The sequence below is a fragment of the Lonchura striata genome, chromosome 4 (assembly GCF_050655825.1).
Source record: "Lonchura striata isolate lonStrDom1 chromosome 4, ASM5065582v1, whole genome shotgun sequence".
Lineage (NCBI taxonomy): Eukaryota > Metazoa > Chordata > Aves > Passeriformes > Estrildidae > Lonchura > Lonchura striata.
The window spans coordinates 40,172,622-40,191,021 of NC_140706.1; the positions used below are offsets into that span (position 1 = coordinate 40,172,622).

The following is an 18,400-nucleotide window of genomic DNA, read 5'->3' on the forward strand; positions in this document are numbered from 1 at the left end:
CCCCCCCCCTTCTTACAATTATGAAATGACTATATAACAGAAGACTATTTGACTAATATATTCCAATTATATTTTGGGAGGAGTGCTGGGACATTGTTTTATTTTGCAGATTTATCTGTCAGTTGTTAATGGATTTTTTTTCCAAGTATAGTTCTAAATACTGCCATTCCTGATTCAAAGCTCACTAGGAGAGTAATTCAGAGATATAAATTTAGGGAAGGCAGAAGACCCAGGTCCTACCTCCTCTTAAACTGTTTCAGATTAAGAGAGACTATGAAATATCTACATTTTTGAAGGGGAGGAAAAAAAAATGGAAATTTCTTTAGGAAAAAAAACAGGGTTTTATATACTCAGCTAGAAATATTCTTGTCTTGGGATAGCTGGTTGAAAAGACAGGATATGGTTGTCTGATTCTCTTTAAAAGCCAGAAGCAGATCATTACCATGCTTAACTATATCCAGAATCTGAATTGTTGCAGTGTTCTTAAAGCACAATTGGTATACACTATAGGAAGTGACTCAAAGTTCTATGAAAGAATCTTGATCTTGAAACTTCAGTATCTTGTCAAATTTTGGTTTTGCATTTTCAGCAAAAATCTGCTGGCAGGATCATGGTAACAGGTTCCTTAGATGTAAGTCATCCTGTTCCTCAGTTTGAAGTGGAGGATCGTGTAGCCCAGATTGTCTGAGTCGTGGGAACTTAAAAAAAACAGTAGAGAGACTCATTAGACATTAAATTCTTATATGAAGATAAAATGTCTTGATATTCAGGACATCCTTCACAGCCAAATATCCTAATCACCTAGAGTGAGACTGGGCAGCAAAAGCACCACCACCACTTTATGAAAAGGCATGAAGCAGCTTCTTTCTGAGTATTACATCTGCCTTTAGGTGTTACACAGCATTACTCACCCCCATGTAGTGAAGAACAGGGTTTCACTCACATCCTTATACTGGGATTTCCAGCAGAGTGACTCTAGTCAGTGCTGATTGCTGTGATTACCAGTGCAGTTTAGTACCCCTCCTGCCTCTATCATGTCTGTAGCACAAACAAGCATATCAGCATTGCCAATGGCTTTCTCAGAGATAGCTGTCCATCTATTTCCAGGGGGCCACAATGATGAGGATTACAATTAAAAAGTCCTGCTTTTATATGTGACTTGGTGTTTCTCTGTTTTAAGCCACTTAGACCTGGCGTTATCAAACAAAACAGCCTCTGCATAGCCTTAAAACCTAGCCTAGGAAAAAGCATGAGAGAAGGGCATGAAGACCAGTCACGTTTCACTTATGCAACTATAAAGAGTCCAAGATCTCTCATGTTCAGAACAAATGACTCATAGCAAAAGATTCTGGGAAGAGAAGGATCCTTTGATTGTCTTTCTGGTAAACAAAGCAACAGAATGGAGCAAGGATAGCTGCTATATTATTATGATTAATATGTTTGGATGAGAATCTTAGGAGGATTAGCCAGGATACAGACTGTTCCAGCTAAGTGATTTACAAAGAGCCAGGATAGCCAAGTGCTTAGGATGGCTTGGAAAATCAGGCAAAGCTGTGGACAAGATGAGGATGGGTTGGAAAGATAAACAAAAAAACTGTGCCAAAGGAGTTAAACATCTTTGCGGGGGGGAAATTAGATTGTATTTTATATCATAATATCTGATGTTGGTGTTTCCAAGAGAAACCTTTTTCAATTCTTTCAAGGTGTTTTCAGAAGATGCTTCTGAAAAAATCCGTTCTGATGGGGGGTAAATTTAGGAAAAGATCTCCAGAGGAGAAACAGTCAAAGAGAAACAAAGGCAATTCTGGTTTGATTCTAAACATTTTTATTGACTAGCGAAAAACATTTTAGTTTGACTAGGTTCTATACTGTCTCTATAAATAATAACTTCAAAAAAGAGACTGAAGCACTGTCCAAAGGAAAGTAGTTAGTCATCCCTATCAGGGAATCATTAAATAATCAGATCATGCCTTTCCTTCTGAACAAGGTTTGACCTGCATTTGGAAATAAACATAAGGAAAAAACAGAATAAAAAAAAAAAATTCTTATAATTTATGAGCTGTGGTCAATCTGTGTGAGATCCAAAGCTAAGTAGCAGAAACTTTCCTATATCGTAGGTCTAACACATTGCTAGCATGAATGTTTGCTTTAAAAAACTTTAATTTCACAGAATCATTTTCCACCTAATTCTTGTAGTTAGAAAATAGATCCTCTATAAGGAAACTGAAGTTCTTCTCTGTGAAAAGAATTCATTTTAAAAAGAAAATTTTGAAGTGGCAAAATTGGTAAATACTCATTAATATGAATTCAAATAGGCAACTTGATGTACCTAATGGACTTTGAAGGGACTGGTAATTTGAAAAATCATTAGAAAGCCATGCAAGAAAAAGTTACATAAATTTTAAAAGTATATATAAAAAAGATTTAATATATTAAGAAATCTGAACACCTACATATAACTGAAATCAGAAAGAAAAGATAAATAGGCACAATGAGAAAGAAAAGTTTAAGTAGTGGCATTTATAAAACATAGATGAGAAATTATGAACTTTAGGTTACACTGTTTTTAATGAAAAAAAGATTTACTCTTCATCTTGGACATGTGTATGAAGGGCTGCCTCCTGTGGTAAAATGTGTTTTCCTAAAATTTAACCTTAGGAGTCTAACAACCTGCTGCTCACAAATATGTTTATATATGAATATAATCCAAATATATTACTGATTTTTAAATAATTTTCCCATTATGTTTATAATGCCCATAATTTAATTAACTAAGAACAGAAGGAAGAGACAAAAATAGAATGGACTCTTCTGTTGAACATGCTTTTTTGATTGAACAGGTGTAGCTGGAAATTTTACTGTCTGTTCCTCTACACTGTTTAAAACTACAAATATGTATTAATTCTTTTGACTAGCATTTTTTAAATAAAGTGTCTGAAATAATTAAAATTTATGATTTTTAGAATTTATTTTTTAGATTTCACAGGTTGCTTTGTTGGGAAATTGCATTCCACTGGGATGAAATTTTTATTCTGGCTCCCACAGAAGCAAGAGCTGGGAGCTCCCAGATTCTCAATGTGTCAGAAAAACAAAGTGCTTTTCTGACAGAACTCTCAGAAGAAGGCCTTCCTATGCTACCAGTAGCATATTATAAGGTTTGTAAAATTTCCAATGAAATAAAATAAAATCAAGATTATTAAAGAAATATTTTTCTAAGGTGGAAAGAAAATATATTTGAGTCCAATAGTCTATCTACTTTCAAAAGTTCTCTCCAATTATGCTGCTTGTTGCTGCCTATGAAGAAAAATTCGATTCCATTATCACTGGCATGTTTATATCAAGTTTATTTTACTGTTTTCAAACTTAACTGTTTCTAAGTACTGTTATGTTATTGCTAAAAGTTTTTGCAGGACATTTTAGTTCAGATTTCCAAACAAGTTCTATAGTTAACAAATATTTATTTTTTGACCCTTAGATTTCAAAAATAACAAATTTTTGCTTCTTCCTTACCAATGCCTATTTCAATTATAAAAATTATGCAGAGACCCCACTTTGATTTTCCCCTCCTGGCAGGTGTAGGTTTTGACACAGAAATCACTCACTGTCAATGCTCCTGCTAAGGCCACCTTATCTGTCATAGTTGGTTATTTCCTGACAAGGTCTGTAATCACCATGTAAAAGATTTTATCCAGGGTGCTGACCTTCACTTTCACATTTTACTGCTTCTGTCTGTCAGCAGCAGTTTGGCTGAGTATTTATTTAGTCAAGAAATTGATTCTAATCTCAGGTGGAGAATGCTCAGAAGACTTTACTGCCTATTGACCTTAGAGCAACTCATAATGCATGTCCCCAGAGCTGGCCACTCTGATGGCATGCTTAGAGATTCATGTACACATTTATCAATCACCCATATTGATATTGTGATATTTATAGTGGGGCCAGTGGGCAGTAAAGAGGAGGGTTTTGAAAAGACACTGAAGATTAGGCAGGTGATGCTGAACAAAGGAGAAAAAGAGGAAAACTAAGCATACAGAGGCTTAAATAACACACCCAGGCTTCCCATAGTGATGAAGTCTTGAAAGAAGAAACATTCAGCAAGGAAAATCTGTAGTTTTCAGGGGATTTGTCTGCTCAGTCTTTACATTTAAAAAATCCATATGGAAGGATTGTTAAACTAATAAAAAACATAAACCTGTAGGAGATAATGATGATTAAAACGATATTTTCTGCACCTTCAGAAGCAAAATTTAAACAAGCCAAATTTATTGTAAATTATGTATCCTGCAGTTCAGTCTTGTAACTGCTGTTTTTATTAAGTCCCCCAAAAAAATATGACAATGTTGGAATGAGTCTAGCTAAAATCAGTGGGAGCAGTCATCTTCTTGCTTTAGTTGCCTTTCTGTCATAAAAATGACAAGATGACGTAAACCACAGCCAGTAGTCTTGATCTTGGCTATTATACACATGTATAAAAATGTATTTCAATAGTATAGATTAGTAATCACATCACACACAGTGCTTCTCTTTTTTTCTAAGTCTTTACAGTGTGTTACTGTCTGCTAGACATGTCCTTAGTGATGTTCCTGGAGACAGAATCCGTTTGAATGTAGTAGCATCAACTCTGACAAAGAAATGCCCTTCTGACACATAAAATGTGTATGTATGGATAACCCACAGTAACAGTAATTTTTCCTAAAGTACTGTGATAACTTTTGTGATTTGGGCTAGTCATAATATTAGAAATATTTCAAACTGTTTCCTCTTTTTTCTCTACATTTGACATAACTGAAGATGTGGAAACTACATCAGCCTGCATGCAGCAAGCTGAGATTTTGACACTTCATAAAGATACATGCCAGAACATAAAATGAGGCTACTGAGGCATAAGAAGAAGGTACGTTATTTTTATGGCCTACTCAGCTCCAATATTGTAATTTCTATAATCCCCAAGATTATAATCAGGCATATGGACCAAAAAAAACTATTAACTACATTAGAAAAATACTTTTTTGTTTCGCAAACCCAAAATGCATAAGAAAGCTTGTAATTGATTTTTTAATTCTTCCTTAAAGAAAGGATATATTTTTCTTGTCTTTTTGTAGAGAAGATTGCATTTAGATACACAGTGTAATATAGTATAAATAACTCATCTGAAAATTTCTGCTATAACACATTTCAGTGGTCTCAGCAATAGCTCATAGATTAAACAATGCAGAAGAAGTTCAAAGGCTTTTGTCTGTCCTAAGGAGTTAGTAGTCTAAGTAGTCTGAATGGAAAGACAATAATTTACTAAAAAACATATAGTGGGGAATAAGAAACCATTGAGTTCATACTGATAAACATGAAAAACAATGGGCATGGAACAGTGTGCAACCTCCATGCTGTCATAACTAAGAAATTCAGGCTCTTTTTTCCCAATCTTCTCTCTGCCTATCATAAGAAATGTTTATGCTGGTTAAATGAAATAAAGCACGAAGGGGAGAGGAGATGAAATATGAATGCTTAAGAGTTTCATAGGTTGTGAAACGAAATGATTTTAGAACTTCCCTGCAGATCACGTTCTTCTATTTGTAGATGTCCACTTTAAAACAGAGTAACAGACAGGACTCTTGGCCTAGAGAGGAACACAACTAGTTTGTGCAATGATTGAGCAAGAACTGATGAAAGCAGTGTATATGCAAGTTCTCTCCTGTAGCAACAAGTAACCAAAGCCACAGGAACTTTGACAGGGCATATCTGAAATTGTCTTCAGTTTCTCTCTGGCAGTGTTAACTGAGAATGCAGACTGTAACATTTCAGCTGTAGAAATGCAATGACACTGCAGCAATGCAATGACTGATAATAGTGGAGCTCAATGTGCTTGTAACTGCTCACTTTTTAAAAGAAACCTTAATTTTTTTAATTTCCAGATACTAAGTGCATCTATTTTCAGTGTCAAACCTTTCAAACGACAAAGCTTTAGCTTAATGTTCTGTATTAATATACATAATCATTCTAGTGGGTCCTAAGTGTACAACAAGAAAATTATTTGCTCTGTATAAAAGTGGAACAAATGCACTACTTTACTAAGATGGTATGAGGTTCAGAAATAGTAATTTTATGACCAATCCAAGTTAAATCTGAAAAATCTTATCATGCAAGTTGCTTAGCTTTCCTTGCAGATGTCAGGAAATGGAAACACTGCTTGGCTGGAGTTGCTGTTGCTGCGTTTGTTTGGGTTTTTTTGGTGCAAAACAGCATAACTTCTTGGATTCTCCTGAAACATCACTCCCAAATCTGCTTAATTTTTTTAAGATGTTTTACTTTAAACTAAATAAGTAAATATTTGCAACTTCTAGAATGAAGAAACTAAATGTAATCCACTCAGTAAAATCTCAGGAAGGAGATAAAAGTAAAATAGCTACAAGTGAACCCAGGAGAGGAGGAATTATGGCAGGAATTTCTCCCATCTGCTCATTTTGGTGCACTTCCATATTTATTTCTCCTTCTGTCAAGTGCAGATTATGAGAGGTTTAGATTTTTATCTTACTTGAAAACTTTGGCAAATATGAGCCAAAGTATCTCAAGTCAGGATCATGATTAAGAAGTAGTCTCTTAGCCAAAAGAAATCTTAAAAGGCTGCCTTCTTTGACTTTCTTAAGTATCTATTTAGAAAATACTATAGTCTGAACATCTCAAACATTAGCATGGGTACATTACAATCCTCAACCCACTTGTAATTTCTGATTAAAGCCACTAAACCCGTTTTTTAATTATTTCAGTAGGACAGACATCTAAAACTTGTTATTGAGGCTCACCAGGTACTGCATCTGCCCTCCCTCCACATATGTCAAATAGCTAAGTCAGGTAGGAACTGCAGTTGTATTGGCAAGAGGAGACTTTGGTGATTGTAACAGCCCAAGAAATTATAAATCCTTTGTTTTATACATTTGATATCTAAAGTAATATCAATAAGAATAATATTATCTTTGTATATAGCTGCAGCTTCCCAATTTGCTGATTATTTTGAAGTTTCTTTAAAAGTTTGTAGCTTGGTAGTCATCCACATAACTTGAAAAACGAATCTAAGTCTACCATGTATCACTCTTGTTTCAGTTCCTAACCTCTTCTAAGGAAAAGGAGTCAGGACATTCTCTGCAATTATGAACACCAGTGGTATCATGTCAAATCATTTGCTTTGTGATAGAAACCAGCCATGTTCCTGATAACAAAGGTGTCTAATCAATAATTTGACTATTGCAGAGTTTGGTTTCATGGTGTGTTTAGCTCTTAGTAAAAATTAAGTCTTGAAGCTTCCAAAAGAAGTCTTTTTTTTGTTTGTTTGTTTTGCTAATCACTCAGATCGTCTACAGATTAGTAAGAGTATTTAAAACATTTACAGGTTCAGAATAACCCAGGATATTTTCAAATAAGCAATCTCAAAAGTAAATTTGATTAATTAGAAGAGGTTAACACAGAATTTTTGGAAAATAACTTGTAGTGTTCAGTTAAAAGACAGCTGTGGGATTATCTGTACTTTGATGGTGATAATTATGCACCTGAATGCACAGAAAATATAGATGCAGCACTGTGAGAAGTCTCAACCCTAAATGCCTTTATTTCTCACTTTTGTAAATAAATAGCACTTAAAATGCCATTATGGTTGCTAGGTTCCTTCTCAAAAGACATGCAATCATTAAAAAGTATAATATAAATAAGATAACAGACATTCTGCAATATAATAGAAACCCATAAATGCTTGTGCTATTTCTTTTGCTTGATGTTTATTTTGAAGACATGCTGAAATGCTTTTGTCATATTCTTTTTGGGTTTTTTATTGTGTCTTATGTCTCCCTACAGTCAAATTATTAGTCTTATTTAATAATTTTCTTTGACTTTAGATAAACCTTCTCTGAAGCCCCAAATACCCATGAGGTGCTGGTCCCCACTTTAATCCTGGACCAACAATTCCCTGTCTATGTAGGGGCTACTTACAGGATTCCACCAGCAGGTAGAACTTATCTAGTTTAATGGTAAGAGACAGATTTTATTCATTTTCACGTAATGCTGAATAGGTTATTTTTCTTATTATTCTGTTTAAACAGTCAAACACACCACAGTGGCTTAATTTTGTCAATTTACAAGAAAAAAAAAAAGAATCAGGGCAAATCAAGACAAAAGCACATGTAAGCTTAGAATTTCAGGTTAGGACTTGAAACTTCTGAATTTTGATTCAATTCAAGGTTTAGAGATCTATATTAGACCAAATATTTTCTGGGATTTAGATGAATTTTAACTACTGGGAAGAATCCCAGCCTGATTTTTTTCTGATGGAACATTGGGCAATACTGGTTTGCTGTTTCTTGATGAAGAATGGGTTTTATTGTTCACTTTTTTTTTAATCAAATAACATTGAGAAAAGGAAATGTGGACATAGATAAGAAAATCGCGCAAGTGAAACTTATTTCTCTGCCCTTGAAATAGATCACAGTTTCCTCAGGGAAAAAAAAATAACAAAAAGCCCCTATATATTTAGAGAACTGAATGTTTAATGTAAAGTTCTTTACATTTAACTTATTTCAATACGAAAATTGATTTCTGGTTTCAAGAGACAAAACTAACCTAGTTAGGAGAATTGACAAAGCCTGTCTTACTGCATTACTGTGGCTGAGTACAGCTGAATTGTTTCACAGCTCAGCTCTGCTAAGCACTGCCAGTTTCTATCACTGGCAATTTTTCTTTTGGGCATCCAGAGATCTATGTGATTCCCCAAGGAACCATGCTGACCCAACTGTTTCTGCAGTTGCTGCTTCAGAATAGCTCTATTAGAGGCTTAGACTGGTGCTGACTGTTGGGAAGGTGATCTCTAACTATATATCTTATGCTCTTTAACAATTGTAGGAGGCAGTAGACCCCTCAGTCTTTAAACTAGAAAAATCCCAGAAGAGCTGTTAACAAGTCTGAAGCCTTGAATTATGAGTGCTCTATCAGAAGATTACATCTTCCTAGATAACAGAACAAAGCCTAGTCAATTCTGGCTACTATTAGTGTTAGAGAAATATATCTCCTTTAAATGCTGCTCATATAAAAACATTTTAACATAATATTAGAAGTGCCTTCAGAATATTTTTTCAAAGTTAGGAAATTCTGGAATTCATTGGTGAGCTATGAGATGGTATCATACAATAGAATGCTCGATAGAAAATCAAACTCAAGAAACTATACACAGAGCTGTAGTTTTCTAGACATGTTGTTGGAGGGCATTATCTGTGTGGGGTTTTTTTCCTCCATCTCAATCACCTCCTCATTTACTATGTATTACCAAAACTTGTCTTAAAAAAATACATTGTCTATGCATGTTTTCTGATGGCTTTTATTCTACAGTTGCAATTTTCAAAAGCACTAACTCTGATGAATGTTTGACCAAACACAGCACTCTCTATATACCCTGCAGTCAATCTTACCCTTTCACCCCACCCTGATCCTAAACTCACTCTTCAGTTACCTGATGCTGAAGCTTCCAGCACAGAGCACATCTTTTTCTCCAAATTATTAGTATTTTACTTTGCTTTAGTATGCTTCCAGAAACAACATTAAATCCCCTTAATAATCTACACCTTATTTATTATAATCTTACCTAATATGAGTGTGTATTACAGTATTCATTTCTTCAGGCTATTCATTTCATATCTAATTCACTCAGTCCCTATCAATTCTCTCACCTCCTTCACCTTTTTGCTTGATCACCTTTGCTTGCTACTGTTTCTCTGTTAGACTCCTCCTTCCTTGTTCATAGAGAATAATTTATTCTCTCTCTCTATTTCTCATCAAACTGGTTTTCTATTTCTTCTTTTTATGTAACATATAAGCAGAAAAACCCATGCCAGGGCTTCCCCAGGCTGTTTGGCCCATGCTCTTGTTTATTTGGGCACAGATCTTCATTCACTGTCAGTGTCTGTGGAACTTTCCAGTCTTTATGCTTCCCCTCCTCATGGATCCATCAAGCATTCTCTTGCATGATACCATCTCCCAGGTGAATTAATATCCACTATCCTGGTGTCAGTTCTCACTTCTATCTTACCATTTCCTTTCCTCTATGACACATAACGTATTCCTGACCAAATCCTATCAAACACCTGATATCTTCTGTATAAAAAAAATATATTCTCTCAGAGAAATTCCTAGAATTTCTTAGCTGAATTAAAGCTTTCCTGTTTTTGCCTTATAATAAGTGAATTAATTTAACTGAAATCTTACAAATTAAAACTCCATTGTCCAAGCAAAAACATATGAGGTGAAATTCCACAGAAAATAATTGCTTTTTAATTCCATTAGGATTTTGTTTTCATTCTTATATATCACAGCTTACCACGCCAACAAATAAATAGGTGATGCTGCAGACTGTTGATAATATAGATAATATTTGCTATATTTAAAAACATTAAAATTTCCATAAATCTCTTCATTCTAATCTAAAAAGAAACATGGAGCTGACAATTACCAAGCAGTAAAAGGAAATTATTTTACAGAGCCTCAGAAATGAGATATCAAATTTAATTACTTTTTTCTTGTTTTGATAGATTTTTAATTATATCATAGGTATTTTGTCTTTTTTAACATGATTTTTGAGGCATATGTTTGTAATAATAGTAAGAATAAGCATAATCAGAAGGAAATGCCTGAAACTATAACAATAAAAAGTAATAAAAATAATAGGGTTAAAATTAGTTTATATGCCTAAAATTTTCTAGTGCTATAACGAAATAAGCACTGGAAAATGCCATTAAATCAACATTTACATATGTATACATTAATATTGATGTGGTTCAAATGTGTCCCCATCTTATTCCTTAACAAATACCATCATTTTAATCTCCTAGCAGACCTTCATTACTGAAAGACTTAAATTATTTTAAGAGTTCTCCATATATAAATTGAAGGTGAATGTTTTTAAAAAATGATATAATAAAAACTGCTCTCGAAATACTTTATCATTAAAAGTAATATCCACCCAACTCCATGGCAATATCATTACATGTAAAAGCATTCTTGAGAATCTTATTGCTCTTTGTCTTCTAGCACTTGATTTTATTTCTTTAGACAGCTGTTAAATGCAGTATTGCAAAAGCAAAAGGTAGCATATGCCAAATATCTGGCAGGAAAGCATCAGGAAATAAAGCTCCTCAATTGCTTTCAAGACAATCAATTATCTAGAACAGTGTAGCAAAAAGAGCTTGTAGAGGAAAAAGTGCATAGATAATTGGAAAAAGCTTGAGCTTTCCAGAAAGAAAGGTTAGAAAAGGTTAACCATCAAAAAAGTTAAGGATGTTGTCTGAAGCTAATTACTACATAGTCAATAGAGATAAACCTCTCTGAGAAGTGTCCAAAACATGAAAAGGTAAGTAGATATGCAAGTACCTAGTGCTCTTGTAAAGTATAAGGGCACGCTTTAACGAAAGATAAATTTTGGATAAATGTATTACATATTAATGCCACAGAAAGAGATAGATGCTTGAAACCTGTTAAAGACTAGAAACTTAAGCATTAAAGGAAGGTTATGGTCAATTTATATTTTGCCTGTTCCAAGGCTTCCATGCAGCCAGTAATGAAATCAAGCTAAAAAACATTTAAAAACACCATTGCCAGAAAAGCTTATAGCAGAAAAAAAAAAAAAAAAAGCAACTATTCTTGAGAAAAATTACTTAAATACTAAATAAATATTATTTAAACTTCAGAACTTAAATACTGAATGTAATTTCATTTAGGTACAGGGGCAACTTTAAATGAAATGAGAAGACACCTGTGTGAACCAGCAAAGAGTCAGAGACTTTTTCTGGGTACAGGTCTGTCACCTTCACTTTGCATTCCAGAACTCATTATAGCTTCTCTTTAAATATGTGATAAAGATAAGACTTTAAAGTACAAGGGGTGAAAACAGTGGTGAGATTGACTTAAAATAACACATTGAATCATTTAATGGTTTGGGTTGGAAACAACCTTTAGAATCATCTAGTTCCAGCTGCCCCCTGTGTGCAGAGACACCTTTCACTAGAAGAGGTTGTTCAGAGTTACATCCAGCCTGGCCTTGAACACATTCAGAGACGAATATTTGATCAAGTCATCAACTTTGAAATCTTGTTAGATATTGATTGTAATGAAATTTTAAAGACCCTTTTCATCTCAGCTGATTAGCAGATCATTTCATCCCAGTGGAAACCATACAGACAGTGTTATGTTTCTCACCAGTTCATTTTTCTCCCATGTTATGGACAAACAGTTTCTTAGATGAAACATTTAATTCTTAGATTACTAACATAAGCCAACACGTAAGTCTTTTAAAGGAATAAAGAAGTATAAAACTTTTACTATGAAACACCTTTTGAAGAAATGGATTATTCTGTCCTATATTTCCATTGTTAATTTTTCAACCCAATTATTGTCACCACTTCCTTTGAACCTTTGGAAGGACTGCCTTTTATCAGGCATAGTTCATTGAAGGGATGAAATGAGATAATTCATCTTCTCATTATGGAAGTGATGTTCTTTTAAATAGCTGAGTTTTAGCCATCAAAAAATGTTTTTGTCAAATGGTCTTGATACACCATGGTAGCATCTTTATCCCAGTCTCATTCTGTGGAAACCTTTCTTTAAATATGATATCAGCAAAATCATCATAACACCAATATGTGAGCTTCAATAAAGCTCATGATTTAAAATATAATTTCTGGCCTTGGGTAATAGCTGGCTTTAATTATGCCACATTTTTACGAATTTCAAATTGTTTCTTGTGCATCCACACAGAGCACAAAGACTGAAAACCTATATAATGTTTTACAATTTCATTATTTTAAGCTAAAATTAATGATTCAAAAACAAAGGTCCAATTGACTCCTTTATTTTTCAATAACAGAGTAAATATTCAGTTTCCTGAAGAAGATGTTTATGTCCCAAGGAGTAGTAATAGTCTTAAAGATCTCAATATTTATTCTCTTAATGAAAAATTCACCACTACCTTTATGAGTGCAGCTGCTTTAAAGTGAAAAATGTAAGATAGTTTCCAAGCTTGCAACTATAAAATGTTTCCTAATATTTTAACATTATTTATAAAATTAATATGCAGATATGCTTATCTCTTTCTTTTGTTTTTAAATGCTTCAATCACTCTGTTCTAAGAGTAGTTCCTCTTGATCTCTTTTTAGCTGTTCTCACTGAAAACTACCATAGCCACCTTCAAATATGGGCTCTGAAGAAAAAGGTCTTACTGAGAAAGAAATTCTATTAAAATATGCTACAAAACTGTTTTAATAACACTTTAAGGAGGATATATAATGGAGGAAAGGGAATTTTAAAGCTCATCTCAGAGACACAGTGCTAAATCAGGAGATGTTTTCTACTGGCAATTCAAGACTGTCACTGTGATCACCTTTCTAAAAACTTCTGTAATTCTATTATTCTGTTTTGTAGCCTACAGCTATGAAGTGTGGTTAGATGTTAAGAAAATGTAAGTCAGAATAATTTTTTAGGCTGTATTGAGTTATGCTGAGCCCATCACAGTGACAGCTGATTGCTATATGTTTCCTGAAATAAATAGACTAGATCAGCATCTATTTTTTTTGCATGTGCATGTTGCACATATAAAAGCACTTCTACTGTCTGAAAAGCATCCATTATTGCCTTTTGTTTTTCACACATAAAAGTCAAACTCATTCCAAACCAAACTTTCTAAATTGATGTCTTGGCAAGGATGTTTTGCAAGCTACGTCTTCATGGAGAACAGCCCTTCCTTCACTGATACTTGTTTCCCATATCATTTGAGCTCTATGCTTCATGCCCTTCCCAAATAATTTGCACTTAAAGTCCACTTACATCCCCTTTCTTCCTTTTTACTTAATCTCCCAGGAGCTACTCATTGCTCTGATGCTCCATTTAGCTGTCCATCTACCCACCCTCTAACCATGCTCTTACCTTGGCCCTGTGGGTTGCAGTATATGAATTTTCTATTACTTTGGCCTGTTTTTAAACCACAAGACCTTTGCTCCTCCTATTTCTTTTCCTCTGTGGTTGAGGCATTAGTTCACACATCAGCTCTTATGGTGAACATTGTCTTCAAAATAAGCCCAGTGCAGATTTAACCATGCAAAATGACTAGAAGGTCATGTTACTTTTCTCTCAAGAAATAGCTTCAATTGAATATCCTAGTGTAATATAAAGAGGTATTTCATCCTCCTATTTTAGCTCTAAATTATTCTTGAAGAAATACAGAATATATAAAAAGTATGAAGAAAAAAATGTAGACAGTAGTAATTTTTTTTTGCAATTTTTTTTACCTTAGGTATAAAAAAATAAATAAAAATAAGACACAGTCCTTTGTAGGCTAAGATGCAAATTTGCATCTGGTTCAGGTGAATAAAGTAATGAATGTCACAAAGTACAACACCAAGCTGAGAGACAGATTCCATTTTTTCATATATTGATACACTGATGCTGGAATCAAGGGCTTCAATTACCAAACATCAAAAGTATAAACTAATCCTAAAATGATGAAGACTTAGATCCACTATACAGCTACTTAGCTCTGAAGTGTTCTTCAGCCTTGCCATTATGCATCTAAATAGAGGACACAGGTTACATATCATCTACTACCATCTTAGCTAAACTGCTGAAAATACAACAAATTAATGTGCTGTCTCTGAGAGGTGTTTCTATGAGTTATCTTTGTCTTGGCAGCTGAAAAAGGAAAAAGATTATTTCAGAGGAAAGAAATCATTCTTAAATGCTAACCACTTATTATTATAATAAAATGGAACACATTTCACAAATGCATTTTCCCTTTCTCTCTGTGTTAAAAAAATATAAACCACTGAGTTGTTTTCCAGATCACAGAATGTAACTTGGTAACTGGTTTAATATACTTTAATATCTGGTTCCAAGCTAAATTTTATATTCTACAAAGTGTCAGCCTAGAAATAGCTAGCTGCTTGTTTAGATCTAGTGAGACTTGTCACATTTAAATAGATTATTTTCCTTTTCAGCCACATAATTCAATTAATAACTCCCATTTCTAGGAGCTATAAATGAAATATGCTTGCTTGGTTGTTTTTCCTTTCACTTTAGTACAGATTTAAAAACTCTAAGTGTTCACTTTGAATTAGTTTCCTATGCAAACTGCGTTAACATTCAATGCAGAAAATCTGCAGTTACTGCAATTGGCCACAACTTGCTTAGAATAAAAAGGAACTAATCAATCAGAAAACTCATTCTCCTCTCTATGAGAAGGCAAGCTGTTTGCATACATTCAAAGTGGATATGCTCCACCTGTTTGTTCAATGAAATGCACTGGATTTAAGTGGCAATTAAAACTCATGGCTCTTGCCTCAACATCAGCTGCCAGGAAATGCCCCACCCATATGAAATTTTTGCTTAATTAACAAAGGAAAAAATGTTCTATGAGTACTTAACACATGGTTATTTTGCATTAAGGGCTTTATATTTCCTTTTTTTATGGGAACAAATCCATTCAATTTTATGATTTTCCTCACTTATGAAGCACTCATAAATATGAACTTGATCCTAGAAGATGCTGAGCATCTGGCCCAGGTCCAGAAAAGCACTTCAGTACATTTTTTAAGTATGAAACTAATCTTAGGGTTTAAGTGGCATTATCCCAGCTGCCAGTGTGGTTTCATGAATTGGTAGGACTGCATAGGAAGCATAAGTCTTTGGAAAAGAAATTTTTGCCCTTTTATTTGGTTCAGTGCAGGCATAGTAGAATTCTGCTGCTTTCCATAACCTGGAAGACTGCTCCTTTGATTTTATTATTATCTTTTATTCTTTAAGCAGTGAGATGCTGGCCTTATTTTTAGCTGTGATATGGTAAGTATTGTCAGGTATAACAGAAAATTGTGTGAAACCATGTGTTTCTTGAAATAACTGACAAATATGCCAGAGCATACTGATTGCATGATGAGAAATATACAGAAGACATGACAGTTCTGATTTATTCTTAGTCATTGTTCATATTCCAGTGAAAACTGGGTTAATTTCATAGTCCTTATCACATCACAGTTTAGAGAATCCTTACAGAAAACTCTGTCTTAAGAGCAGTTCCACTCCTTCATAAAGAGTATGATGAGAGAGCACTTAGGTGTATAATTGAGCACAAACTTAAGGATGCCCATGGACTGCAGCATCTGTACTTTCTTTTTTCACTGCAGCATTTGATCCACATGATCCACAGTCCTTCAAAATCAATAGCTTTGGTAGGCTTCAAGAATATATGAATGGTTTCACTGGCTAAGAGCTAGTCAGTCTAACCTAACATTATTTTTCCAGCAGTGAACCAAAGTAAATATGTAGGAAGAATAGGAACAGGACAGACTTATATAACCGTGCCCTGTAATATCCTTTGAAGATCAAACTATTTTCACGTGAAATAATTCCTCAGCTCAAGTATGGTAGGTCTCTTTAGCAACCCACAGCTTACCCTTTCAATCTTTTCTGTAGCTTCCCTAAGACCCTCTAAACTTGTTAAATCTAGAACATGCTGTAGCAAAAATCGGTTAAAAAAAAAAACAAACATTTTTTCTATTTTTAACCAGGTTCCTATTGTCTAGAAATTTTATGAGTCTCTGAATCTGACAAATGTGATCATCACAGTGCTGAGAAGATTTTTATCTCAATCCACCCTCTTCATGCCAAAAATCTTATTCTACTGAATTTTTTTTTCATAATCTCCCTATGTTGTCTTTCTCCAGGTCACTTTATTGTAATCCGAAACCACTCCTTTGAAGGAGGAAACAATAAGGTTTTCCATGGTGAGTTTTTCAGTTAACTAGTTTTCTAAAGAGCTTGTTATTTGAAGTGCCACACTAATTACTATGTAATAATTGATATTTAACAACTGATCATGTCAAAGCTTGTCATGGTTTGACACTGGCACAATGCCAGTGCCTCCATGAAAATGCAATCTCTCAGATGAATGCTGTGAAATGGAATCTAGAACAGAGCAAAGCAGGCCCAAACTTAATAACAGGAAAAAAACTTTATTAAGCTACTACTATAAAAGAAAGAAAGGAGGGGGAAAAAAACCCACAAAGATCAAAATGAAAACCTTGCAAAGCATTCCTCCTCTCACCACCCAACTCCAACAAACCACAGTGAGACACAATCTGGACCCCAATCATGTTTCCACCCTCCAGACAATCGATACTCAGCCCATCGAGGGAACAGAGTCTCTCCTGTGCCACAGACCCCCCAAGAAACACAGCTCCACATCCTGTGCTTCCATGTCACACATGGCACCGCCCGGAGAAAAGTTTGCCATGGTGGCCCTCTCCTTTCCATGTACAGTGCTCTCACCACCAATGCATGGATGGACAGACTGCTTTTAGGATTTTTCCTTTCAAGGATGTCCTGCCAAGAGGGGAGAAAACAACAGTTCAGTTTTTCATTTTTTGGGACCACAGTCCCCCCCATTTTTTTTCCCTGGGGCCGGGGGTCCAAGAACAGAGATCTTCTTCTCTTCTCCTTCTTTTGAGGACAGGGGGCACCACCACAAACCCCCTAACTTTTTCTCTGTTTGCTTGACATCTGTCTTTTCCCAGCTGAAGCAGGTCTCTTGGTTCACTGGCATCCTCCTAACACACAGTCTCTCCTGGAGGAGAAGATTGATTCAGTCTGTGGCTACCAAGGAAAAGTCCAGCCAAAAGCCACTCCTTGTCCCCCTCCCATCTAAAATTCCTCCTTCTAACATCCCAGGGTCCAAGGTGTCCCTCTTCCTCTCTTTTCAAACTGAGGAGGGGAAAAAAAATTCACAAAGCTTTAATTTCTCAAGGAAGGGTTAAAAGTCCCGACTCCCTGGCTGGCTCTCTGCCCAGGCTCGGGATCCCACAAAGCAGCTGGGCACCTTGCGGCCCCCCGCCCCCCGCTCGCTCTTCTCCTTCCCCGTGGTGAAATTGCTGACAAGCCACCGCTGCCAAGAGACTCTTGGGAGGGGGAACGGAGGCATCCCAGATTTCTCCACCCTTCCATCTGCAGGGGCCAGCCCAGTTCCAGTCGCTCCACCCTTGGCCCTACCTCAGTCAGCCCATGGGCCTTCCCCTCCCCACCCAGCCATGGCCGGGCAGGGGAGAGGCTGCACTGCGGCTGACCGGAACCAAAGAGAGCGAGTTCCCCTGGGAATTCTGCTTTTAACCCCTCTGTGTTCTCAGAGGCGTGTCCACCTTCAATTGGTCAATATCCACATTGACCTCTTCCTTCCAGAAAAATTCTTTCTCCGTCTAAAACCACGACAAAGCTTTACACTGAAATTTATCTGTCCCAAAAGCTTAACTTCCTTGTCTTCCCTCACCTGTGGCTTTCATGGCACTGTTGCATTAATTGCACTGTATAGTAGCTGATCCATTTAATATGAACTGGAAAA

The 18,400-nt window shown here is 35.4% G+C and overlaps 1 long non-coding RNA gene across 1 annotated transcript in view; it reads right to left on the reverse strand.

The window, feature by feature from the left end:
* Window positions 1-18,400, reverse strand: part of LOC146767601 (uncharacterized) — a 57,580-nt gene continuing 39,180 nt past the window's right edge. The window contains exon 3 of the long non-coding RNA XR_014954794.1: window positions 1-18,400. This exon is cut by the window's right edge and continues 13,354 nt beyond it. This is a non-coding gene — a long non-coding RNA (uncharacterized LOC146767601).